General features: G+C 38.5%; 1 long non-coding RNA gene across 32 annotated transcripts in view; it reads left to right on the top strand.

Moving 5' to 3' along the window:
- Positions 1 to 26,184, top strand: part of LOC138759331 (uncharacterized) — a 186,920-nt gene that overhangs the window by 94,143 nt on the left and 66,593 nt on the right. For 28 of the 32 annotated variants that reach the window (XR_011354764.1, XR_011354774.1, XR_011354766.1 and 25 more), the window contains one exon: positions 358 to 421. This is a non-coding gene — a long non-coding RNA (uncharacterized lncRNA). Of the gene's footprint in view, positions 1 to 357; positions 422 to 16,987; positions 17,063 to 26,184 lie in introns of all 32 variants that reach the window. The other 4 variants (XR_011354773.1, XR_011354776.1, XR_011354758.1 and 1 more) reach the window with 2 other exon arrangements.

Below are 26,184 nucleotides of genomic sequence, written 5' to 3'. Positions count from 1 at the left end.
TAGATATAAAATCATTCAGAGTATGTTGACACAGATAATCCCAACCATTATGCTCAATATATCAAAGGCGATGTCCAGTTTAAAGTTGGTGATGATATGAAAATCATTCAGCAGTGTATTCCCTCAATACTCTGGCTTTATCAAAGAAATCTTTTGGAAACCAATCTGGCCCTTGATTGCCTGAGCCCTTTAAAGGAACATTCATTTTAATCAAGATAATGGATTATTTAACAAATAATACAAATTTATTGAAACTGATCCAGAATAAAAATTTATGACAAAGGCTTTGTTATACATCAGTTAAATGAATGAGTTACAACATTATTTATAGCCAAATTTTGTCTCCTCTTGTCCAAGACAATTTCAAGATTTCATGATCTCAACCATGAATGAAGAGAGATGATGAAGGCGCCTGGAACAGGTAATATGAATAAATTACAGAATGAATGTGGGGTTGAATAAGAGAGAGAGAGGAAAAAAAACTGCAGCAAATAGTTTAATATTCATATGTGCTACATGGCAGCACATTTTAATTTACCATGTAATCCTATTCACATTTCAATCCCAAGAGAAATCACATTAATCAAAACTATTTTCTGTCTGTTAAACTATAAAGTCTTCAGCGGTTCAATTGATTGAGCCAGAAAAGAACATTGTAAGTGTTTTTTTTTTACAAGTAGGTTTCCAAAATGAACAATATAATAAAAATTACGACTGTGTTATGAGAGAAAAAAATTGGCACTTTATATAGTGCTTTGTGTCAACGATGTAATTAATCATCTGGTTTTACTCATTATTGCTATCAGATTAATGGGACCTATGGCTTCTTAAATGTCAGATCACAGGCAGCATTTTACTTATACATATTTATGCAGTGCAATGATAACAGATATATTATCCAGAGTGTATGTAACTTAAATAATAATCACATGTATTTCCATCCTTATTTTCATTCAATATATAGCTCGACAATCAGTACTAATTACCAATTAGTTCTTGAATCATACAGATTGAACTGGCCCTTCACCCCAACTTGTCAACCAAGTTAACATTCTGGGGCTAGTATTATTTGCTTGCATTTGGTCTGTATGGTGCAAGGATGGGTGAGTGTATTTGGGATCACATGGAAGGTTTGTGGAAGTCTGGAGGATTGCCAGAGGGACAGTAATAGGGTGCAAAGCCAGGCTGAAAAGTGGTAGATGGAGTGTAACTCAGAAAAGTATGAAGCGGTTCATTTTGGTAGGTCAAATTTGAAAGCACAGTAAAATATTAATGGGCAGTCTCTGAGCAATGAGACTGAGACACAGGGCCTATGTCCATAGGTCACTCAAATCTTCTGCAGAGGTTGATAGTGTTGTTAAGAAGGTGTATGGTGTGTTGGGCATAACCCATGGGATTAAATTCAAAAGTCTGTAAAGTTGTAAGCTTTGCAGGACCTTAGTTAAATCCTACTTGGAATATTGTGTTCAGTTCTGGTCACCTCACTACAGGAAGGATGCAGATCAGTGGTTTTCAAACTTTTTCTTTCCACTCACCTACCACCTTAAGTAATCTCTATGCTATAAATGCTTTGTGATTAGTAAGGGATTGCTTAAGGTGGTAGGTGAGTGGAAAGAAAAAGTTTGAAAACCACTGCTCTAGACCCAATTGTTACTGAATATTTTGCTTGAGAAAATTGTCACTGGCCCATTTTCTTTGGAGTTATGAAACCGTGCACATAACGAGTCAATTAGGGATGATTAAAACAGTGGTTTTCAAACTTTTTCTTTCCACTCACGTACCACCTTAAGTAATCCCTTACTAATCACAGAGCACCTATGGCTTAGGGGTGACAAGCTGGTATGTGATTGGAAAGAAAAAGTTTGAAAACCACTGTTGTAGATGGTATGGAAAGAATGCAGAGGAGATTTACAAGAATGCTGTCTGGATTGGAGAGCATGCCTTATGAAGATAGGTTGAGTGAACTTGGTCTTCTCTCCTTGGAGCGACAGAGGATGAGGGTGACAGAGGTGTATAAGATGATGAGAGGCATTTATTGTGTGAATGGCCAGAGGTTTTTTCCCAGAGCTGAAATGGCTAACACGAAGGAGCACAGTTTTATGGGAAGGTAAGTTTTTCCACAAAGATAGTGTGCATCCCTGTGCTTGGGTAACACAGAATTCTAGGCCATTGTTAGAGTAGTTTAGGTTTAGTTTAGCTCAGCACAACACTGTCAGCTGAAGGGCCTGTATTATTCTGTAAATTTCTATGTTCTATCCTTCTAAGCCCTTACTATTCAAATATTTGTTCAACTGTCTTTTGAATGTTGTAATTGTATCCACTTCTGTAGCTTCATCTGGACATACATTCCAGAGATGGCTATCCTCTGAGGAAAAATGGTACCCCTCATGTCCCTCTCGATCCATTCACCTTAAACTCATTCTGTCCAGTTCTAGAGAAAAGGAGAGCATTCCTTTAATCCATACCCATCAATGTTTTATAAATCTCTGTGAGATCACACTTAAGTCTCCAATATGTAGGGAACGAAGACCCATCCCATCCAAGCTCTCCCTGTAACTTGAGCCGTCCAGTTCTGGCAACATCCCAGTGAAGTGAAACATGAAAGTCTGCAGATGCTGTGGTTATAGTCAAAACAAAGATCCTTGTGCAAGGACTCAGGCCTGTAACTTCGATAATATGTCTTTACCTCTGATGGAAGGTGAGTTTGGACAACTTCTCAGTGAATCTTCTTCGAACCCCCTTCCAGCTGATTGATATCTGATCTTGTACAGTAAGTGTTAATCTTATTTCAACAGAGTTTGTAAACTATTTAATTTTCCATATTATTGCATTATTAAGAGTGTGCACTTTTTCTCAATTTACAATATCAGTGAAGATCTTTTTAAAGATGAATGATGAATCTCTACATCACCAAGTATAGTCTCGCCTCTTGTTTTCTTACAACTGGCCATTGTCTACCTTCTTTGGTGGGTGTTTTCAACCAAGATTGAGAAGTTGGAAAATTGTCCCAAAGTAAAAGGATAATTTATCGACATGGTGTTTTTCATACTTGATAATTTTATGTTCACATAGCTCAGGGGTTCCCAACCTGGGGTCCTTCTTTTCTTCTCTTTGGCTTGGCTTCGCGGACGAAGATTTATGGAGGGGGTAAAAGTCCACGTCAGTTGCAGGCTTGTTTGTGGCTGAAAAGTCCGATGCGGGACAGGCAGACACGGTTGCAGCGGCTGCAGGGGAAAATTGGTTGGTTGGGGTTGGGTGTTGGGTTTTTCCTCCTTTGACTTTTGTCAGTGAGGTGGGCTCTGCGGTCTTCTTCAAAGGAGGTTGCTGCCCGCCAAACTGTGAGGCGCCAAGATGCATGGTTTGAGGCGATATCAGCCCACTGGCGGTGGTCAATGGGGCAGGCACCAAGAGATTTCTTTAGGCAGTCCTTGTACCTTTTCTTTGGTGCTCCTCTATCACGGTGGCCAGTGGAGAGCTCGCCATATAACACGATCTTGGGAAGGCGATGGTCCTCCATTCTGGAGACGTGCACTAACCACGACTGTACAATACATGGTGTTATAATCTGCAGTTGTAATTGACATGGTGTTGCAATTTGTACAATGTCTTGTTTTTTTAAATCATTAATTTTTAGCGGTACACAGGAACCTGTAAAAATGCCCAAGGGGTACCAGAGGAAGATAAAGGTTGGGAACCCCTGAGCTTATAAAGATGGCTAACTTAGGCAGGAATGCACAGAACTTAACTATTTGAAAGTGGTTAAACAAGAAATCTTGTAGCTTCTGTGATTGTAGTTTTACACAAAAAAATAAGTCAAGAACTTTAGAAAAAAGCTGAGAGTGATATGGAGAAGGGGGATGGCTCTCTGAATGGAGAGGGAAGGATGTGGAGAGTGGGAGACAGGAGAGTGGCCTAACAAAAGCCGGAGAAGTTGATGTTAATGCCACTTGGTTGCAGAATGCCCAGATGGAATATTGAGTGCTGCTCCTCCAATTTGCAGGTGATCTTGGTTTGGCAGTGCATGAGGCACCAAGATCTTTAAGAGAGTGGGCATAGAATTGAAATTGGTGGTCACTGGGAAATTTCCGCCAATGCTGCAGAACAAAGATGCTCAGTGAAATGATCTCCCGTCTGGTCCAGTCTCACTGATGTAGAGAAGGTCACAATGGGAACACCGGATGCAGCAGATGAGCTCCGCAGATTCACACGTGAAGTATTGCTTCACTTGGAAGGACTGTTTGTGTCCCCAAGTGGTAGTGAGGGAGGCGCTGTAGCATGATAGCACTTCCTGTGATCACAAGGGTAGGCACCAAGGGGGGAGGGAGGGGGGAATTGATGGGAAGGGATGAGTAGTTGAAGGAATCATAGAAGGATCAGGCTCTGCAAAAGGAGGTGAGGAGAAGATGTGTCTGGAGATGGGATCTAGATGTAGTTGATGGAAATTGTGGACGATAATATGTGGGATGTAGATGTTGGTGGGATGGTAGGTGAGGACCGGGAGAGTCCTCTTGCATTTAGGGCAGAAATGGGGGAAATAGAGGAGATGAGTTGATGGTGATAGAGAGTAAGCCATGTTATTTGAAGAAGGAGGACATCTCTGATGATCTGGAATGGAATACTTCATTCTGAGAGCAGATGTGACAGACACAGAGGAATTGAGATAAAGGAATAGAATCCTTACAGGACAGGTTGTAAAGAGGTGTAGCCGATAGGTTTGTTTAGTTTATTTGGAACTAAGCTTTTTTCTGCTACCATATTTACAAGGGATATAAATGCTCCCACTTCTCAAGCAGATCATTATTAAAAGGCAGGCTTTCCCATCGATCACAGAGAAAATGAAGCACTTCAAAGCCTCAGCTAATTATTGTTTATCCCATTATACACCATTAGAATGCAGGAGCACTTGACATGTTAGGTAAAGAAGCTTCACAGTTAAAACATGTCTTCCTGTCACATGAGGCTTCCATTTATTATACAGATGAAATATTGATGAATGCTTTAATGGTAAAATTGATTAACCACTGAGAGTGTTGTTACACATCAAAACACCCCTCTCTCTCAAACTGTTTGGGTATTTTTTTTTTATCTTAACACTTGTTATCTTGACATGGCTATAATTAAATCTGACTTCAAATTACTGCTGTAGTTCAATGGCTTAAAAAAAAAGTTTACTGCAGTCACAGGAGATTACTGATGTTGGAATCTGGATCAAAAAATACAATCTGCGAGAAGAACTCGGAGGATCAAGCAACATCAGTGGAAGAAAATGAAAGGTCGATGTTTTGGGTCAGAACTGTCCTTCCGATCATTGTTTTGCTCCAGATTCCAGCGTCTGAAGTCTCTTGTGACTCCCCTTGCCACGTTTTCCTAACACTCACTCTTTCTGATCACAATCCAATCACCAAATCAATCTCAAAATGAGAAGATGATAGGAGTTTCAGCAGAAGAGACGAAGAGTTGGCTGTTGCTTTATTGATCTATTTCTTGGGATCACATGTTGGCTGCTGGGCCAAAATTTATAGCTCATCCTTGCTGCCCTTATGAAGGTGGTGGTGGTGAGCAGACTTCCTGAACCACTGGCGTTAGTGTTAGTTAGTGGTTTGCACAACACTATCACAGCGCCAGTAACCTGGGTTCAAATCTGGTGTTGTCTGTAAGGAGTTTGTGTGATCCCCCTCCATCTGTGTGGGTTTAGTCCAGGTGTTCCGGTTTCCTCCCAAATTTTAAGACGCAAGGGGGTAGTAAGCCAAATTGGTCACATGAGTTTATTTGGCCAGCTCGGTCTTGTGGGTGGAAATGTGTGCTGTATCTCTAAAATAAAAAAATGAACATAGGCCTCCTAATGAGAGCACTCCCAAAGAGAGGTTGAGTAGGGAGTTTTAAATTGTCCTTGCAGATGATTTAAAACAGTCAAAAACAGTTCAAATAATACTTTTTTCAAAAAAAAATTAAAGTAAATAGCCACACTCATCTATTTTCTTGAAGTTTAGTAGCCCCTGTTCAAATAATGGCGGGGTGGGGGGGGGGGTGGTGGAATTGCTGCTTGAGTTACCACATCTGATCTCTGCGTTTGGCCAAGCTTGTATGCAAATCCAGAACAGAATGAGCAGTAAATAACAGACAGACAATCCATTTGGCTCAGTGTTTTTTTGGCAAAACATGCATATAAAGTTCTGCGATCAAGATCTACTGAAGGTTTTCCCAAATGGTTAAATCAGTGGAATGGAAGAAATACAATAGAAGTAAACATTTAAAAAAAACAGAAAGAAAGATGATAAATAAAATACTGGTTATTGTGATGGTAGGAACAGAGTGTTGAAGAATAAAATGCCCATCAAATCCAATCAAATCAGGTTGACTAAATCCTTTTTAAAATAGGATAGCTGCGATTAACCAGGGCACTTAAAGTAAGATCAGCTAGAATTAGCATTCACTTAGTAAACTAGAGATACATTTACATTCTGTCATAATTGTCACCTTGCCAGTGCTAATTCACACAGGTTTACAGTATCACTCGACTGAGTTTAGCAAAGAGGCGCAGCTACAAAGTAGCTACACAGCTACTAATCGCATTCTGGCACAAATGACATTCTTGGGAACATCTGCTTTGCAAAACCCACAAATTATCTTGTGCTAAATGCTCTGGAATCTAACCTGAGTGGATAAAAGCTTGGCAGTGCACTGGAATTATGGAATTGCAAGTAATGGTGGTGTGAAACTATATTTGGAAGGGAGCAGCCCATTTCTGAATCCTGGAATCAGGGAGGACCCTGTTCAAGGAAAGGTGCTGCCAATTTGAAATGACTGGTGAACGAGCACCGTCAGTTGAAGCATGAAACTGGCAAAAACCTAAACCCAATTCTAACCAAAGCAAGTTTTTTGCATCATCAGGACCATCAAGAATTCTTTTCTTGGATAAGATATTCTATGTGGATTTCTGACAGTCAGAGTCACCTATTTTCTGCGTGTGCAAACAAAACATGAGACACAAGGTGGACAACACAAGATGTGTCCACTTTATCCTCCTTATTCTAACTTTCTATGAACACTAACGCAGCCCAGAGAACTTAGTGTCACATGGTATAACCTTTTTAAAAGGTAACAGCCTTGACAATTATCGTTCACAACCACTTACAATATATTTTTCACAAAGAGGGAATGGATTCAGATCACGTCTTTTGTGAGTCGTAATCTGTGCTTATTTGGAGCATTAATATGAGATCAAGAAGATCACTGTCAGTTAGTGTTAAAAGTGATAGCTGGAAAATGTGTGAGTATTGTGGAATGGGCAGTGAAGCATTAAATCTTGCTCTGTCAAAACAGCAACATTAAAAACGGATGGGCTAAATGTTTAATCCCATTTAAAAACCAGTTGATGCCAGGGTTGTCGGATCCATAAGACTAATTTCAGAAGTGGAATTACTTTAAAAAAATACAATTCCATTGATAGTTCTGTCATACATATTAACTTTCTAATAATACGTAGGAATTTATAGCATCTGTATGTATTTATAATTTATGTGAAATGTCAGTTAATTATAAAGAGTGAAATATTTACTCATTACTGCAATATTTATCCATTTTCAATTTATATGTTCTATATTTAGGTGCAAACATGAATCCATCCTGTTAAGAATTTTTAAAAAAACAAACAAATACTGTATATGTAAAGATATTTCATCGCACTGACGAGAATATTAATTTCATTGTCCAAAGGACAATTTCATTTCTGATGAATGCAGGTGTAATTTTGCAGACAATGCTTAATGATTAACTGAAAAGTGCAGTCTTCTGGAATTGTGTGAATAATGTCTGTACCAGAATGAATTCCAGGTAATTTTGCACATTTCTGCAAACCTATCTAAATTAATCGAGGCCTTTGGTTCCCCAGTGGTTTCAATTCATTTACCTTGCATTCTCAAAAAGATTGTTCCGTGTATCCTTTAAAGGTCAAAATATTATTAGTCTTTTATGTTAATTCATGTGGATATGAAGGATGGTTTTAACTATAATTTTTCAGTAGCAATGGGCTGCAAGTCCTTGTAGTACTATAAAGGTAAAATAAGAAGGCGGCATAGTTCTAACATATCATTATAAACATCCTGAGGTTAGAGTGAGAGGTAGCAATTAACCACGTTCATGTCTAAATGGATTAAATGGTCAAAGTTGCATGTTATTTTGCATTTTCTAATTTCTAAAACAATTATCTGAAATGGTAAGCTCTGTAAAGGGCCTTTTTAAAATTTTTCGGAGTGAAGCTACTGAATTCAACAGCTTCAAAATTTAAAGAAGACATTACCATAAAATAAGGGATGAATGTTGACCATTTACTAATCCTGATATGAAGTTCATAGCCCTGGAAAAATAAGCTTTGTAGCATTCCTTTTTTTTGAATACTTTATTTATAAACTTTAAACCACAGTATAATTACATTGTAAACTATTTAAAAAAAAAACTATTACATGGTAATATAGTCCCATACCCCTCTACCCACTCTTCCAACCCCACCCACCCCTAAAAAAGAAAGAAGAAAAAACTGGAGAATGCCAAGAAATAAAACATTTATACAGAAAAAATCTATTGGAAGTTACCAAGGTCTTCAGAGAGAGAAAACCAGAATTTTGTAAATATGGGCTCCATATTTTTCAAAAATATATATTTATCTCTCAAATTATAAATAATTCTCTCTAATGGTATACAGTTATGATTTATGGATGTCATCTTTCCATGCCTAAGTCTATTTCTGACTTCCATGATATTGCTATTCATTTCCTAGCAACTGCTAAAGCAATGAACACAAATTCAATTTGATAAATATTTAAATGAGCTTTGTTGCATTCCTTATTTCATCCTGTGGATGGAGGGTGATGGCACAAAGAGATATTCAATTCAGTGAAAGCAAATGATATTGCTCTTTAAACAATCCACCAAGTGGTGTAGTTGATTAGAGTGGAAGAGATGTTTCCTCCTGCCCTGCATCTATGCTTCAAATGGATTTTATCATTTAATCCAGTGCCTGTAACTTTTTTTCACTCTGACCCCAGTCTCCCCATAGCTTGACTCTGGAGGGCATCACATCAGCCGCCCATTCTCAACAACTAATTCAGTCACTCCAACTCCGTTGATGGCATTTGACCATCATAAACCTTTTGCAGAGATACTTATGAGTATAGTTAAAGGAAAATTAGGGGGAGACTGAAAAGCAGAGCAGCCACACTTAAAGGAACTGCACAGAACTACTGTGCGATGAGGTTGGAAATAGGAGAATGAAATTGTTGCTTCTTCATGTTGGACCACATCTGAAACCAACAGATTGTAACCAAGAAAGCAATGTAATTACTTTCTGGAATTGCTCATATTATAATATAGAGTTGCATGAAAGAATAATATTGGAACGATCATTTGTTAATTTCACAAGCATTGTGACTTGCTGTGATTTTTGCAGCTCTTAAGATCTATTTGCACATCAGAAAATCTCTGAATAGTTCAGATTGAGTGTTTACTGTCATATGTGCCAAATTGAAATGATGAGTTTTTTTTTTAAGTAGTCCCAGTAGGCCTCTCATGCATAGTACAGGTACAGCAAGTAAGAAATGATACGGACGTGCAGAGTTACAGAGAAAGAAATCAGATGCAATGGCAATGAGATTTTACTGTTGTAGAGTTATAACACAGTAGAAATTTGTAATGAATGATTGCAGTGATCATCAACTAAAGATGTGTAGAATATTATAACTGCTTGCATCAAAACTAGACAAGTCTGTGGCCAATTTTAAACTGAGTTTAAACTAACAAATGTTTGGAAAGAATTAAAAATGCAATTAAAGTGGAGAAAATTATATATGTGTTTAAAGTGACCAACCATCAAACGATTTAAGCACTAAGGTGTGAATAAACCACATCAAGTAATAGGATTTAAATTGTTTATTAGTTTTTCTATAATTCACACTGAGTTATATGCCATCCAACTTTACTGATAGGCTGGCTAAGAAAGCTCTTATGTTGTAATTCAAGTCATTAATATAATTGCATCATTTAGTTTGCTTTTTAAAAAAATAAGAATACACTGTTGTGAATATTTTGAGAAAGTTGTGGTTGTAACTACAAGTGCATTGCAGATTAAGTACAAGTTTTGCTTAATGGGTGTAGATGTCATCGGCAAGGCTCACATTTATTGCTCATGAAAGGTTGCCCTTTGAAAATGGTTTTCTGAACTATTTTGCCAAACTGTGGAAATTCCCTCAGTGAAGTTCACCCAAGTTCCAGAATTTTAACCAAGAAATGATGAAGGAATATGTGAAAATTTTCCAAATTATTTAGATGGTGTGTGGTTTTAAAGGGGTCTTGCAGATAGAAGGCAATGTTTCCATGGGCCTGCTGCCCTTTCTTGTTCAAGTTCAAGATTATTTATCATCCAATTGCACCCCAACAGAACAGTGATCTCTGGTCCTCGGTTCAAGAACATGCAAACACACAATCAGACATAACACATGCATAGACAAGCAATACATACGTGGAACAAATACACAAGTATAAAATCAAATAAATATTGTTCAATAAATAGTCTCGGAGGGGTCGTGTGAGCAGTTCATTTAGATAGATGGTTTGCAGTTTTGGGAGGCACATCATTAAAAATAAAAGTAATATTCTTGAGATAATATAAAACTGCTAATTCGAGAGACAAATTCACCTCTGGTCTTTATGAAGAATTTTATTTTATTAAACTAAACACAATAAACTAACAAGAATAAAATAACTCACTTGCTGCAATATCCTTTATAAACATTGAATAATTAAAATGAAGTGGCCTAATATACAGTGCCCTCCTCAAACTCTTTTTTTCCTTTATTTGCCCCTGTGCTCCACAATTTTAAATTTGTAATTGACGTGATTAAAATGTACATTCCAGATTTTATTCAAGGTTGTTTGTATACATTTTGGTTTGACCATGTAGAAATTATAGCATTTTTTATATATGGTCCCCTCATTTCAGGGCACCATAATATTTAGGACATTTAGCTTTACAGGTGTCTGTGATTACTCAGGTGTGTTTAATTGCTTTATTGATCTAGGTATAAGAGATCTAGGCTTGCTTCTAAACTTTTGATCACCTTTGGAGTCTGTAGCTGCCATTTTTCAACCTGAGCATCAGAGTTGAGCCAAATGAAAGTCAAAGAAACCATTATAGGGCTGATAAACAAGAATAAAACAGGAATAGACATCGTCCAAACATTAGGATTTCCAAAATAAACTGTTCAATATAATATTGAAGTTTCTTATTGATAAATCATCTGTTTCTCCTCAGAAGTCCGCATTTGAAAATCTTTTTCTAAATATTAACTCTTTCTCCAGCTGTTCTTCCCCTTTCATGTAATCCTTCTGAATTTTAGAAGAATAACTTATAATTTGTCCTCTTAAGTATGCTTTCATCGCATCCCTTAAAATAAATTTATTATTAACTGAATTAGAGTTGGTCTCTTTAAAAAAAAAATTGAATTTGCCTTCTGAAAAAATCACAAAATTCTGGTCTTTTTAATAGAATTGATTCATCTTTATCCAACATTGTAACTGTCATTACCAAAGGGGAATGATCCAATAAAAAAATTGCTTCATAATCAACTTGGTTAATTCTATCTTGGAAATATGCTGATTTTAAGGGTAAGTCATGCTTGACTAACCTTCTGGAATTTTTTGAGGATGTGACAAAGAGGGTGGACTTGGGAGAGCCAGTGGATGTGGTGTATTTGGACTTCCAGAAGGCCTTTGATAAGGTACCGCACGGGAGTCTAGTGGGCAAGATCAGGGAGCATGGTATTGGAGGTAAGGTGCTGACATGGATAGGAAATTGGTTAAGAGATAGGAAACAAAGGGTTGGAGTAAATGGGTCTTTTTCAGAATGGCAGGATGTGACGAGTGGAGTGCCTCAGGGATCGGTGTTGGGTCCTCAGTTGTTTGTAATTTATGTTAATGATTTGGATGAGGGGATTATAAATAACATGAGCAAATTTGCAGATGACACAAAACTGGGTGGCGGTGTGGGGTGTGAGGAGGATGTAAGGAAAATGCAGAGGGACTTGGACAGGCTGGAGGAGTGGGCGGCTAAATGGAAGATGAATTTCAATGTGAACAAATGTGAGGTTATTCATTTTGGGGGAAGTAATAGGAAAGCTGAGTATTATTTAAATGGAGTCAAGCTAGGGAGTGGGGAAGTGCAAATGGATCTGGGTGTACTTGTTCACCGGTCACTGAAGGCTAGCATGCAGGTTCAGAAAGCTGTGAAGAAGGCAAATGGAATGTTGGCTTTCATAAAGATGGGATTGGAGTATAGGAACAGAGACGCCCTTCTGCAGTTATACAGGGCCCTGGTGAGACCCCACCTGGAGTATTGCGTCCAGTTCTGGTCTCCAAACTTAAGGAAGGACATACTAGCTATAGAGGGTGTGCAGCACAGATTTACAAGGTTAGTTCCAGGGATGGCAGGGTTGTCATATGCAGCAAGGCTAGAAAAACTGGACTTGTATCCATTGGAGTTTAGAAGGATGAGGGGGGACATGATTGAGGTATACAAAATCATCAGGGGGATAGACAAGGTGAAGTCTGATTACTTGTTCCCAATGATGGGGGAGACGAGGACTAGAGGGCATAGTTTAAGAATACAGGGTAGGCCCTTTAGGACGGAGATGAGAAAGCATTTTTTTACCCAGAGAAGTGTGAATCTGTGGAATGCTCTGCCACAGAGGGTGGTAGAGGCGGATTCGCTGACTATGTTCGAAAGAGAGTTAGATAAGACTCTTGTGGGTAACGGAGTTAAGGGTTATGGGGATAAGGCTGGAAAGGGGTACTGATGGTAATGATCAGCCATGATCTAAAATGGCGGTGCTGGCCCGACGGGCCAAATGGTCTACTCCAGCTCCTATTGTCTATTGTCTATTGTCTATAAGTCTATCCTCAATTAAGAATCATGTCTATTTGAATATAAAGAGGAATCTCTCTCTCGGGTGAATTCTTCTCCATGTGTCTATTAAATTCTAGTCTTTCATTAACACCAAGGTGGCTATTGTTGCCTTTGACCTTGTTATTACTCTAATTCATTTATCTAAAACTGGGTCTAAACAAAAGTTGAAATCCCTACCTATTAATATTTTATCAGGCACTTCTGCCAAATTAAAAAAATGTTTCTTTTATAAAATTTTCAATCATCTGTTTTAGGGGCATATATATTCATGAGAGTCCATAAATGAAAAAAATTGACAATTCACAACAACATAGCACCCTGCAGGGTCAATTACTACATTCTGTATCTTAACCAGAAAAGTCTTCTTTAACAAAATTGCCACTTCCCTTGCTTTTGAATTAAACCAAGAAGCTGTAACATAGCTCACCCAATCTCTTTTTAATTTCTGATGCTCTTTTTCAATCAGATGAGTCTCTTGCAAGAAAGCTATAGCTACACTCATTTTCTTAGTATGTACCAATATCCTTTTTTTCTCTTCCTCAGTCCGTTTAGCCCATTAACATTGAAACTTAAGAAATTTAGTGCATTACTCATTGGTGTAAAATTTAATTTATGTATACCAATACTTCCCCTTTACCTCTCTCCTCGCACCTTCATGACAATTTGAACATTTATTGTCTACCATGTTAAGCATATCCTCCTCAGCAATCCAGGTAAGAAAGAGAAAAGAAAAAAACATAGAGTCAATTTACAACTATAACAATTATAAAATTCAAAAAATAAAGTAAAAATAACAAAGAAAAACTATTAATGTTGCTTAAATAATATGCAACATTCACCCCCTCCATTTTACAGGTGGCAGCATCTGCCACAAATACACACAACTCAATAGTAGTAAGCTCATATCATCTCCAAGCCCCTCCCCCAGATGTTCACCATTATTGTGAATTCATCCTTCATTTAAAGACAAAAAGAAAAACCATTCTGTTAATGAAAGTATTTTCATATTCCTGCCTGCTAATTAACCGGCAGTGTGTCCACAAATTCTTCTGCATGCAGACTTGTATCAGGATAGAACAAGATTTTGTTTCCATGTAGCTCCAATTCACCGTTTCTTGCTCTCGCTCATTCTGCTGCTACTGCTAATAGTCTCTATCTTGATTGCAAAGATATTTTATAAAATATAAAGCATGGTTTCTGGTCTGGTGGGGGCCGTAGTCTCAAAGCTCCCTTTCAATTTCAATACCATTTTCAAATTTATCTGCTCCCAAGTCCTCAGGAATCTAGTTTTGAAAAAATCTTATCGAATCATCACCTTTCTTGCATTCTTTTAAGGCCAACAAATGTTAATGTTGTTTCTTCAACTAAAGTTTTCTAATAAGTCTATTTTCCCCCTAAGTTGTTTCCTTTCGAAAGCTCGTGCATCTGTCGTGTCTTCCATTTACCCCATTCTGTCCTCTACCTCCATACCAGTCTCTACAGTTTTAACTCTGTCATTTATATGATCCAATATATATTGCATTTTATTTACAATAGCAAAATATTTCTTCATTTGTTTATTTGAATTTTTAATTTCTGCTCTTAGTACTTCAGCATTTGTGCAGTCCTCTTCCTTTTGCTATTTAAGTTTCCTAACTTTGCCTTTGGAAATTTTTACTTGCATTGTTTCTTCTTCCTCCTCTTCATCCTCATTGTTGACCTGGGATTCAGGTAGATAGGTTTCTTTTTGTTGTAGTAGTTGAAACTTGTTGGAGCTAGCAAAGACACTGCTGGCTCCAGCAACATCTTGAAATTCTTTTGATCTGCGCATGCATGTCTTCCCACTCATGCGCATTTTGGCGTCTTCATCTTCAATGCCATCTCCCTGCAGAAACGGCAGAGATGACACTGCAGAGCATCTAATGGTCTTAGTAAGGGACCAAGTCACCAAGGGAGGAGCTCTCCAGCTCCCAGATCCATCAAAGCGGTTGGCTTTCTTTCTTGTACTTGTCGATGTTCTCATTGTGTTCTCAACAGGCCAGTGACAGTTTTTCGTTTCTTGGATGACATTCTCAGATCATTATAAAATAGTTCTTGAGCAGTTTGCTATTATTTTGATTTAGAGTACTTTACTTATGTGGCACTTTTTAAACTAATTCCGTGGAGAATCAGATTTCCACTTCCTGACTCTACTGCATCACGTGATGTTTGCCCTGGGAATTCCAGCTTGAACCTACAGACAGTGTTTGGGTGCTCAGTGAAGCAGTTTCCAAATGTGCATTAGGTGTCGTTGATGTAGAGCAGGCCACACTGAATGTAGTCATTTGGTTTGGGCCAGGTACGTGTGAAACTGCCTCACCTGGAAAGTCTATTTTCTTCCAGGTGCATAGAATTTTCCTCACGTTTATTAAGAATTGTCAGGTCTGCTGGGTCATCAGTGAACCTGATCCACCAGCTTGAATGAGCTGTCCAGTTAGTCTCATCGCTCATTAACGCTGAGGCAAACATAAATCAGCAACATGAAATACAGTAAATCCCCAGTTATCCAGAATTCAAGTAACTGGCAGCCTCAAGCAACCAGCAAAAAAATCGTGGAAAATAAATAGGTAAAAAATATGGAAGTTTATAATTGGCACGCCTTGTTGTTATTTGGATAATCACACAACACACAGTCTTAAGCAACTGGAAAGATTACTTATCCAACATCTAACAATCCCCATAGGTGCCGATACCAAGGGTTTTATTGTAATTTTATTTGTACGCAATTGGTGTTCTTCTAAGGTAACAGAATGGTTAACCACGGAAATAATAATCTTGCACTCATAAGTTTGCAAGATGTCTTAGTCTATTACTCTATGTGAAAATCAGAGCAGAAGTCCGCTTTTCTTTTTTTTGTCAGTCTATTAATGAAATGCTCAGCTCTGAAATGGACTCTTCCTGACAATATAATTTCATCGGTATGAGTTTTAGCATTACTAATGGCCCTGCAACATTCGTTGATCATCTACAAAGATCCTCTAATTGACACAAATGTCAGAAATATAATTTATCTCAATGTGAGACACACCATTTTTGTGTTAACTCATGGAACAAAATTGCCATTCTGACCACACATTGTGTTTCCTTTAAAAGACTTCATATGCATCTATTCTAATTGCTGAATACTTATTCAGTTCACATTTGTTTCAGTAATGATTTTAACATGTCTTGTAGAGTAGGAGTTATTATTTAAGCAAGTAACTATGACAAGTAGAAAGATTTCTCGGTTTTTTTTCGTATAGCCTGTGCAATCAGTTAAGAAATAAAAGACCTATGTAAATATTTCCTTGTATCAAATATTAGTGGATGGTAACCACTGTGGAATAATTGGTAGATTACAATCAGATCTAGTATACTGCAGTTACTTTTTGAAAAAAGTTCATTTGTTTTCTTTGCTTAAGATGATACACAGCTTGTTGTGTATGTTCATATCTTTCCATGTTAAATTCCCAGCATTTTGCTTCTTACCATTCCTTTAGGAAACCATCCTAAATTTGTCTTCTCTGATCTGGTTTCTCTTTAAAATGTTTAATTTGACCTTTTTTTCTGTCCCATCAAGATCCTATTGCACAGGAAATATTTGCTGCATGCCCTTAGGAATTATTTCACTTTCTATCACTGAGATCATGTACAAAAGTAACATTATTTTAGAACTGTGCAGTGTCATGTACTGACTAAACTGATTAAAATATGAACCAGTAGTAGCCTAATTTGCAAATTACCTGAATAAAGTGGGAAATTCCTTAATTTCAATTCCTGGATTTTCATCTTGAGACATATCACTTTACTGTGATTAAACCTTAGTTTGCAGAAGAACTCATGTTAGATCTAATGTATTCCTGGAGAAATGCCTCAAGGTCTCAAAGGTAACTTCTATTGAAAGGCACTGACTGTAATAAAATGTTATCTAAATCTTTCTGATGAATATCACGAGGATTTGGACATGTAGCAAATTTTGGGCAACATTTAGGCATCTCCCAATAATGTTTGACCCTCATTGAACATTTCTAACAGATTCGATGGTGTTATGTTTCAAGCCAGCAACAACAGGAGAGCTGTGTGAAGTGCTCGTCTCATAAGTGAGGATTCGTAAGTTTACAGTAACTCTATTTATTAATGACTATAAACAATATAATGTCTGAACACCATAAGTATCTATAGCAAATATGCAGATATCTTTAAACAGTGTGCTTGTGTAAAAACCCAGACCATTACAGTCTATTCCCAATATCTAAAAAGGAAAAAATCCCCCAAAACCTCAGGTCAGTCATCAAATCAGTCAGTTCGAAAACAGTCCACAGAATTCAATCTCGAAGTTCAAAGTCCAAGTTCAGTTCTTTATAACTGATAAAAAAGGATGTCGTATTGAATGTTGGAGAGAGAAATGACTGATATTGCGTTGCAGTAAACTTACGAATCCTCACTTATGAGACGTGCATTTCCCACAGCTCTCCAGCTGCCCACTGCCAGCTCCAACTGCAGTTCCAACTGCCGCTCGCTGCTTCACAGCTGGATTCTCCTTTTGTTCTCTAAAGTTCCAAGCAATTGGCGAGTCAGCTCTCAGCTGTGCAACTTGAGTTCTTAACAGAAATCCATCCCGTATAATGACAGTCTACAGTCCAAAAGGTCAGTCCTTAACAATAGGCTGAATAGCCTATTTCTGCTCCTATGTCATGGTGTAAGTATCTGACCTTAAAATTCACTGGTATTCCAGTAGGCATAATCATCACCTTGGAACTTTTGATGGAGTGGAGTGTCAGCCCTGTAGTGCAAATAAAAGCTCTCATGACTGGAGGGAGAACAAATGCTTTTATTAGCTTATAACTGAGGGTAGGGCCTCACAGTAGTCTTCAGAAGGGTTCTGGGTTTAGGCAGGAAACCAGGGTTGTGTGTGAGCAGATGAGGGTGGAGCCAGCCCTCAGCACAACGGACCACCAGTGAATCCCAGTTCACTGCACACCCTTGACCAGAAACTGAACCAGGTCAATCGTATAAATCTGGTAGACATGAGAGCAAGGGACCCTGTGGCAAATGATTCCACAAAGCCTTTTGATCATTGGGAAAGCACAGAGTGGGGGGAATGATGGAACATTCTCTCTTGCCACTCAAGAAACTCAACACCTTTAAGGATAAAATAATTCACTTATTATTAACTGTGTATCTGCTGCACTGCCATCACTGCCTTTAGGCATGCAGAAATACAAAACAGGTTATGCATTATCTCTGCATTATTAGATAAATGTCATCAAAGCTACTTCTTCAGCATTCACCAAACTTGCAATATTTGCCATTTTCTGAATAGTGGGCAGGCCAATGGTATCACAGTTTCAGCGACCTGGGTTTGAATCAGCTGTTGTCTGTAAGACATTCTCCCCATGAACATGTGGGTTTCCTCTCCCATTCCAAAGTGGTGCAGGTTAATTGGCCACATGGGTGGGGTGGGTTGGGGTGGGGTAACCATGCTGCATCTCTAAATTGGAAAAAGAGACAAGGACAGCAGTATGTAGCAAGAACACATCCTGAAGATTTTCCACCACATAATATCTTGATTTATTGTTTCTTTATTCAGATAGATCAAATACTATTTGTTGTCCAATAGTAAAACAGAAATTGCCTTTGGTCTGCCCTAAGGTAGATAATGATTCACAATCTGTTGTCGTTTTTTTTTTGCTCTTTTCCACCAATTGTACCATCATAAGTTAAATTAACAGCACTGAAATTATCTAAACTTTTAAAGAATTTTAACGGGCATTTCTAGACAAAACAATAAGATAGAGTCGGGAGAGGACTGGAAGGCACGTCTGATCGTTGCGCCATCTTGCCACAATTTTTTTAAAATGTAATCCTATATGTTATTCATGTTATAAAATCTTAAATAAAGTTTTAAAAAAAAAAGACAATGATTCACCTCTAGCATTGGCCAGTCCCCTTTACAGTCAGAGAAAGAGAACCAAAAGAAAGTTCTCCCCAGAGTCACTGAGTGTCTGTGGATTCTCTTTTTTTAAAATTGAGTTCAATATAATAATATCATAAAATCCCCCTTTGTATAGTAATCAAGCAAATTTCTAGTATTTGACTAGTAGTGGAGGAAATTAAATATTAACAAGTGTTGCTTCATCTCTCCATCCTCTTGTCTACATTTCTGGGTGTTTTAATTTAATATCTACTGGCTCATTTGGAAGCACTTCTTAAAAATCATATCCAAAAGAGAAAATGGGAAATAATTAGACTTGAATTTTTCAACTGAGAATCCTGATACTTCTAGCGTTGGTTCCCCTTAAATTACAACGCAGGTCACACAGCATCCACAGGAAGTACACAGTAACCAGCATTTTGGGCTTGACTTTAAAATTGACTTTTCAGACTCAAGTTTAAACTGAAATAGTTTGGACTTTAAAACACAAATGTTTACACTTGCACATAGGTTAAATTTAGAGTTAAGTTTGGAGATAAGTAAGAAATGTTATGTTATTAATAGTTCAATAAAAACTATTATTTTGAATTAGAAAAAAAATTCATAAACATGTTGCATTAATATAACAGAAGGAAATGTCAAAATGTATACATAATATATAACTGGTAAAAATGCTCTAGTTAACAGTTTCCCATATTAATTATTAATTAATATTATTAAGATTAAAAGGAAAATCACTTTATAAACAATCTGCTCATAACTTGGTAAGATATCATTTAATATGATAGTCTAGGACCCTCATATAGAAACTCAAATTAATCAACATATTTTTAAAATTTGGATTCTCTTCCAGCGCTCCCGTACCTTCTGCTGCTGCGCAAACCTTCAGCAATCCGAGCCCTGGTCCAAACCTCCCGATATGATGAAGAAGTCTTCATCACCAAGGTCCTTTGGGAGCCCTCCTACCCTCAGCACCCGCTCAAATTCCGGTGCTGATAAGAGCAGCATGGTTGGCATAGCGGTTAACGCGGGACCTTTACAGTGATCAGGTCCGGACCAGGTCTCGAATCCCGTGCTGTCTGTAAGGAGTTTGTACGTTCTCCCAGTGTCTGCGTGGGTTTTCTCTGGGGGCTCTGGTTTCCTCCCACCCTTCAAAAAGTACTGAGGTTGTAGGTTAATAGGATGTAAAGTGGGTGGCACAGGCTTGTGGGCCAAAATGGCCTGTTACCATGCTATATGTCTACATTTAAAAAAAGAATAAATAACTGGTTCTCATGAGCTAGCTTCCAGCAGCCCACAGCCTGGTGTGAGTCTTTCGACCTCCTATCCAGCAGCTTGTGGCCTGTGTGTCCTTCAGTTGCAGAGCCCCTCACTTCTCCGCCACCATGGTCAACGACCTCGAAGTCATTTCCTCTGCTTGTCTTTATCAACAGGATGTGTTCTCCCTGTTACTGATGTCCTTCTACTACTCGGAGTCTGCAACTCCTCTGTCATAAACAGGCGCCACCATCTTGGACTCAGACCTCACAGTCACAGGATTTTAACTAAAACACCGTCAGCTCCTTAAACAGGCTGTAGGACCCTTCAGGGCAGCATTCCACTCCCTGCTCTCCCCAGGACCGCCCCAGTGCCAATGCTGCCATTACAGTAATTCTGGCAGCACCACCATTTTTTTTGCTGGATCTGAATCCTAGAACTCCCCACCTAAAAGGACTACAGAAATTTACTGGCAGTGTTTCAAGGCTGTGTAAACTACTATGGCGATGCAGATATCTGTTAAATGAATGTAAAAGCAGAGGAATTTATATCCACCATTATCCTGCTTCTACAACTCCATGATTCTACTGACTGCTGCACTGTCAGTTTTAAGAGTGAGGCTGAATTGAGCCTTATGATGTTCAAAGTGTCATTGACATCTGGGTACTGGAGCGTGCATATTATATGGACATTAAAGAAAAGGTCCTGACATGGTTTGAAAAACAACAAATAGATTATCTTGGCTGTTCTGTGCATATTGCATTCCTCATCAAATCTCTTCAAATCTTATTATTTACTCTTTATCTTACTGCTTATTTGTAGGTGTTGCTTTTGAACATGCAACAGAATATTTTCTATATTGCCACAGTGACTCTGTTTCAAAATGTTGTGAGAATTTTTGAAAGGAATGTATAAATTGCAAACCATAAATTGCAAGTCATTCTTCGGTAATCTGAAATACATTTGCTTTGGTAACTAATGCTTAAATTTATGACATTAACAAAACGCTGCTGAAGATCCAGCTGCGCTGGATGGGTCACGTCTCCAGAATGGAGGACCATCGCCTTCCCAAGATCGTGTTATATGGCGAGCTCTCCACTGGCCACCGTGACAGAGGTGCACCAAAGAAAAGGTACAAGGACTGCCTAAAGAAATCTCTTGGTGCCTGCCACATTGACCACCGCCAGTGGGCTGATAACGCCTCAAACCGTGCATCTTGGCGCCTCACAGTTTGGCGGGCAGCAACCTCCTTTGAAGAAGACCGCAGAGCCCACCTCACTGACAAAAGGCAAAGGAGGAAAAACCCAACACCCAACCCCAACCAACCAATTTTCCCCTGCAACCGCTGCAACTGTGTCTGCCTGTCCCGCATCGGACTTGTCAGCCACAAACGAGCCTGCAGCTGACGTGGACTTTTTACCCCCTCCATAAATCTTCGTCCGCGAAGCCAAGCCAAAGAAAGAAACAAAACATTTCTATTTATACCTGTCAGACCACTTAAATACTTCCTTGCACTTTGACCCTTGCCGACTGTTCTAGTTGAAATGATTATCTTGAAGTCACCTTTACAGAATGACTTTTGGAATTGGTAAGACTGTCGTTTTCCAGTGAGGAATACTCTGCCTGCACAAACCCTGAAGCTCTTAATTATATTATTTCTTTCCTTTCCAGCATTCAGTCGGAACCCTTTAGACCTGTTGTTGGAATGAATGTTGGAAAGGAATACAATATTATGATTTCTTAGGATTTTTCCTCTCAACAAACACAAGGCTTGTACTGTTTTACTGTACTGAGATAACATAATTGGGGTGTTCTGCATTTTGGGGAAAAAAATGGGATAGTGTACACAAAACAGGTGTCTTCCAGAAGTGAAAAGTCTTGAATAAGAGGATCTCTTTGGCTTGGCTTCGCGGACGAAGATTTATGGAGGGGGTAAAAGTCCACGTCAGCTGCAGGCTCGTTTGTTGCTGACAAGTCCGATGCGGGACAGGCAGACACGGTTGCAGCGGCTGCAGGGGAAAATTGGTGGGTTGGGGTTGGGTGTTGGGTTTTTCCTCCTTTGCCTTTTGTCAGTGAGGTGGGCTCTGCGGTCTTCTTCAAAGGAGGTTGCTGCCCGCCAAACTGTGAGGCGCCAAGATGCACGGTTTGAGGCGATATCAGCCCACTGGCGGTGGTCAATGTGGCAGGCACCAAGAGATTTCTTTAGGCAGTCCTTATACCTTTTCTTTGGTGCACCTCTGTCACGGTGGCCAGTGGAGAGCTCGGCATATAACACGATCTTGGGAAGGCGATGGTCCTCCATTCTGGAGACGTGACCCACCCAGCGCAGCTGGATCTTCAGCAGCATGGACTCGATGCTGTCGACCTCTGCCATCTCGAGTACTTCGACATTAGGGATGAAAGCGCTCCAATGGATGTTGAGGATGGAGCGGAGACAACGTTGGTGGAAGCGTTCTAGGAGCCGTAGGTGATGCCGGTAGAGGACCCATGATTCGGAGCTGAACAGGAGTGTGGGTATGACAACGGCTCTGTGTACGCTTATCTTTGTGAGGTTTTTCAGTTGGTTGTTTTTCCAGACTCTTTTGTGTAGTCTTCCAAAGGCGCTATTTGCCTTGGCGAGTCTGTTGTCTATCTCATTGTCGATCCTTGCATCTGATGAAATGGTGCAGCCGAGATAGGTAAACTGGTTGACCGTTTTGAGTTTTGTGTGCCCGATGGAGATGTGGGGGGGCTGGTAGTCATGGTGGGGAGCTGGCTGATGGAGGACCTCAGTTTTCTTCTGGCTGACTTCCAGGCTAAACATTTTGGCAGTTTCCGCAAAGCAGGATGTCAAGCGCTGAAGAGCTGGCTCTGAATGGGCAACTAAAGTGGCATCGTCTGCAAAGAGTAGTTCAGGGACAAGTTTCTCTTGTGTCTTGGTGTGAGCTTGCAGGCGCCTCAGATTGAAGAGACTGCCATCCGTGCGGTACCGGATGTAAACAGCGTCTTCATTGTTGGGGTCTTTCATGGCTTGGTTCAGCATCATGCTGAAGAAGATTGAAAAGAGGGTTGTTGCGAAAACACAGCCTTGCTTCACGCCATTGTTAATGGAGAAGGGTTCAGAGAGCTCATTGCTGTATCTGACCCGACCTTGTTGGTTTTAGTGCAGTTGGATAATCATGTTGACGAACTTTGGGGGACATCCGATGCGCTCTAGTATTTGCCAAAGCCCTTTCCTGCTCACGGTGTCGAAGGCTTTGGTGAGGTCAACAAAGGTGATGTATTGACGCAAGAGATTGAGAACATTACCAAAACTTGTGAGTGATATAGAAATTGAATCAATATTTAAAAAAAAATGTTGGAGTGATTGTAAAAAGAAAGCAGAAGAAAACGAATTGTAAACAGAGTTGGCACATGAGGGATCAGTCCCAGTATGGGTGGATTGAACTAAATGGTTTGCTTCCTCATTATAATTCCTATCCACAGAAATTCTAATCTGGGGATTTAATTTTCACACCAGTTATACTGTTTATACAAAGCAAATAACATGCAGCAAACAGGTTAGCAACTGTAGAAAAATGGGCTGCAACTGTTCTTAAAAACAATCTTCGTTAACTGGAAAATTATTTGCAATCAAAGGAATGGAAATTTTCTCATGAATGAAAAATGTAAACTGATAATTCATTCTGTATTTTTCTATGTTTTTAAGGTGAATATAATGTCAGGAACAAAACAAATCTTGATGTTATGTGCAAATACCTTTTGTTACACATAACTAGAAATGGCCTTTATCTTCAGTTTACTTCATCTTCAGTTGAATATCATTGACCTGTCAAACATTATAAAGCAGATTAAAGTGTGTAATTATTCCAAGCTGTTTTTAACTCAAATTGGATCTCAAACAAATTCTAATCAAAAGATCAAAATGATAAATAAACCTGCTTCCAAATCAGATTCTTATATTGGAATTATTAGTAATTTTCTTTTGAATGGGATATCTTTTACAGCAAAAGAAATGTCATTTATGAAACCGTTATTATATCCTCTAGATGCCCAAACACACTTTAAAGCCAATAAATTATTTCAGAAAGGTGATAATTCCTATTTTATTGGCAAAGATAATTGCCAGTCTATGCATAGCATAGCTCGTCAAACTCATGGATTTCCATAGCCTTGGTCGATGATAAACAGTTGGGGAAAAAAAATTACAAGAACTCTGTTCTCCCTCAAATTGGAACTTTTGTTAAAACATCCATTTGAGATGGTAATCGGAACTTGGGTTAATGTCTCATCCGAAAGAGATTAGTTCCTACACTTTGTAGCCTTAATAGGGTTCATATCCACATGGTATTATTTTCCAGATATTAGACTACAGGGCCTTGAAAGATTTGTCTTTCCACAAGGAGCAAATTGGGAAATTTGCTATTATGTATAATTAAGTCATACATCTAGCAGGCCTCCAGATGCCATATACAAGATAATTCACAGCAGACATTACACTTCCCAGCATATGCAAGATTATCTTTAAGAAATAAAACAGTCCTGTAATTTTCACCAAAATGGTATTAAATTCAGATGAAGCAATTAAATTATTAATGTCATACTCAAGGCCTTTGTAAATAAATAAACATTTGCTAAACACTGATATTATCATAGTAAACATGTATCTGATGCAATTTATTAAACAATGGGAAACAGATGAGACAAGACAGATGGAAACACACATTCAGGGAGGAAGTTCCTGAGGTAACAGGAACACGCTTGGCACTTAGATTTTTAAATTAAACTATACTGACTAACAACATTTATATCCAATGTCTTGTTACATATAAACATTTGAATGACATTTATTCATATCCTGTAAAAGAAAATCTAACACAGTCGATGGTTCCCATTTCCATCATGTTGAAATTGCATCTACAACTGGGTTTTCATTGATTTTGTTACAGGCATTAGCATCTTTGGTATTGACCTATTTCACACTCCAGACTTATAATAGAGACTTCTTTACTTTGGGTATCAAATTTCTTTTGGATGAATAACATGTATTGAATCGATATGATCATAAAACTACAATAGATCAGTAAGAACTAATTATTAGATGTAACTAATTGCTTCCTTCTTAACTCTTTTGGAATGTTTTGCAAAACAAGATAAGCAGTAGAATATGTTCTGGAAAAATAGACAAAAAGATGATTCTCGTTTGATGAAGGACAATGCACAGTGTTCAAATTTTACTGTTTTTAAACACAGCCAAGTTAGTATTTTAATCCTAGTAAGTTCAAGTTAAGTGAACTTTGTTGTGATAAATTTTCGGTAGTCCAAATATTCCATTTCAGTTTGCAGAAATGCAATGAATGCTTTAGAAACACACCTAATTAACTAAAATGTATACAGATATTAAATACATAGTTATGGGAGAACTAGTTTCTGTTGAGAAGTTGACATACTCTAGTTGGATTTCAATGAATATTTTATTGTCATGTTCATTGAGATGCAATTGTTTTGTGTGCTCTCCACTCGTGTCAACTCGTACTTAAGTGCACAGGTAGTGAAAATTAAAACAAAAGTCCAGAATTTGTCATTGCAGAGAAATTAAAAAAAAAACAGTGAAAAGGCACCATCAGTTTACTGGAAAGAGGTGTCCGTTCACTCGTCTCATGACAATACATTGGAACAATCCTCAAGCATAAAAGTAAAACTACCCTTGACTCGGGTGGAGCATATTTTCGCCTGATGGAACGGAGGAGAAGAGAATGTGACTAGGGTTGGATGGGTCTCTTAATAGGTTGACTGCTTTCCCAAGGCAGCAGGAAATGTAGATGGAGTTGGTTGAAGGACAGGAAATTGGTTTGTGTCATGACTTGAGCTGACTTGTTGCTCTGCAGCCCTCCGTAATTTCTTGTGGTCTTGTGTAAAGCAGTTCCTGTACCAAGCTGTGATGCATCTTGACAGGATATTTTCCTCAATGACAATGGACATTACTCCTCACCTTAAACCTACACCATCTAGTTTTAGATGCCTCTGTTTTTGGCAAAGGTTCCTCACTATTCACCCTCTC

This window comes from Narcine bancroftii, chromosome 3 (genome assembly GCF_036971445.1).
Source record: "Narcine bancroftii isolate sNarBan1 chromosome 3, sNarBan1.hap1, whole genome shotgun sequence".
NCBI lineage: Eukaryota > Metazoa > Chordata > Chondrichthyes > Torpediniformes > Narcinidae > Narcine > Narcine bancroftii.
This window is presented reverse-complemented; position numbering and strand designations above follow the sequence as displayed.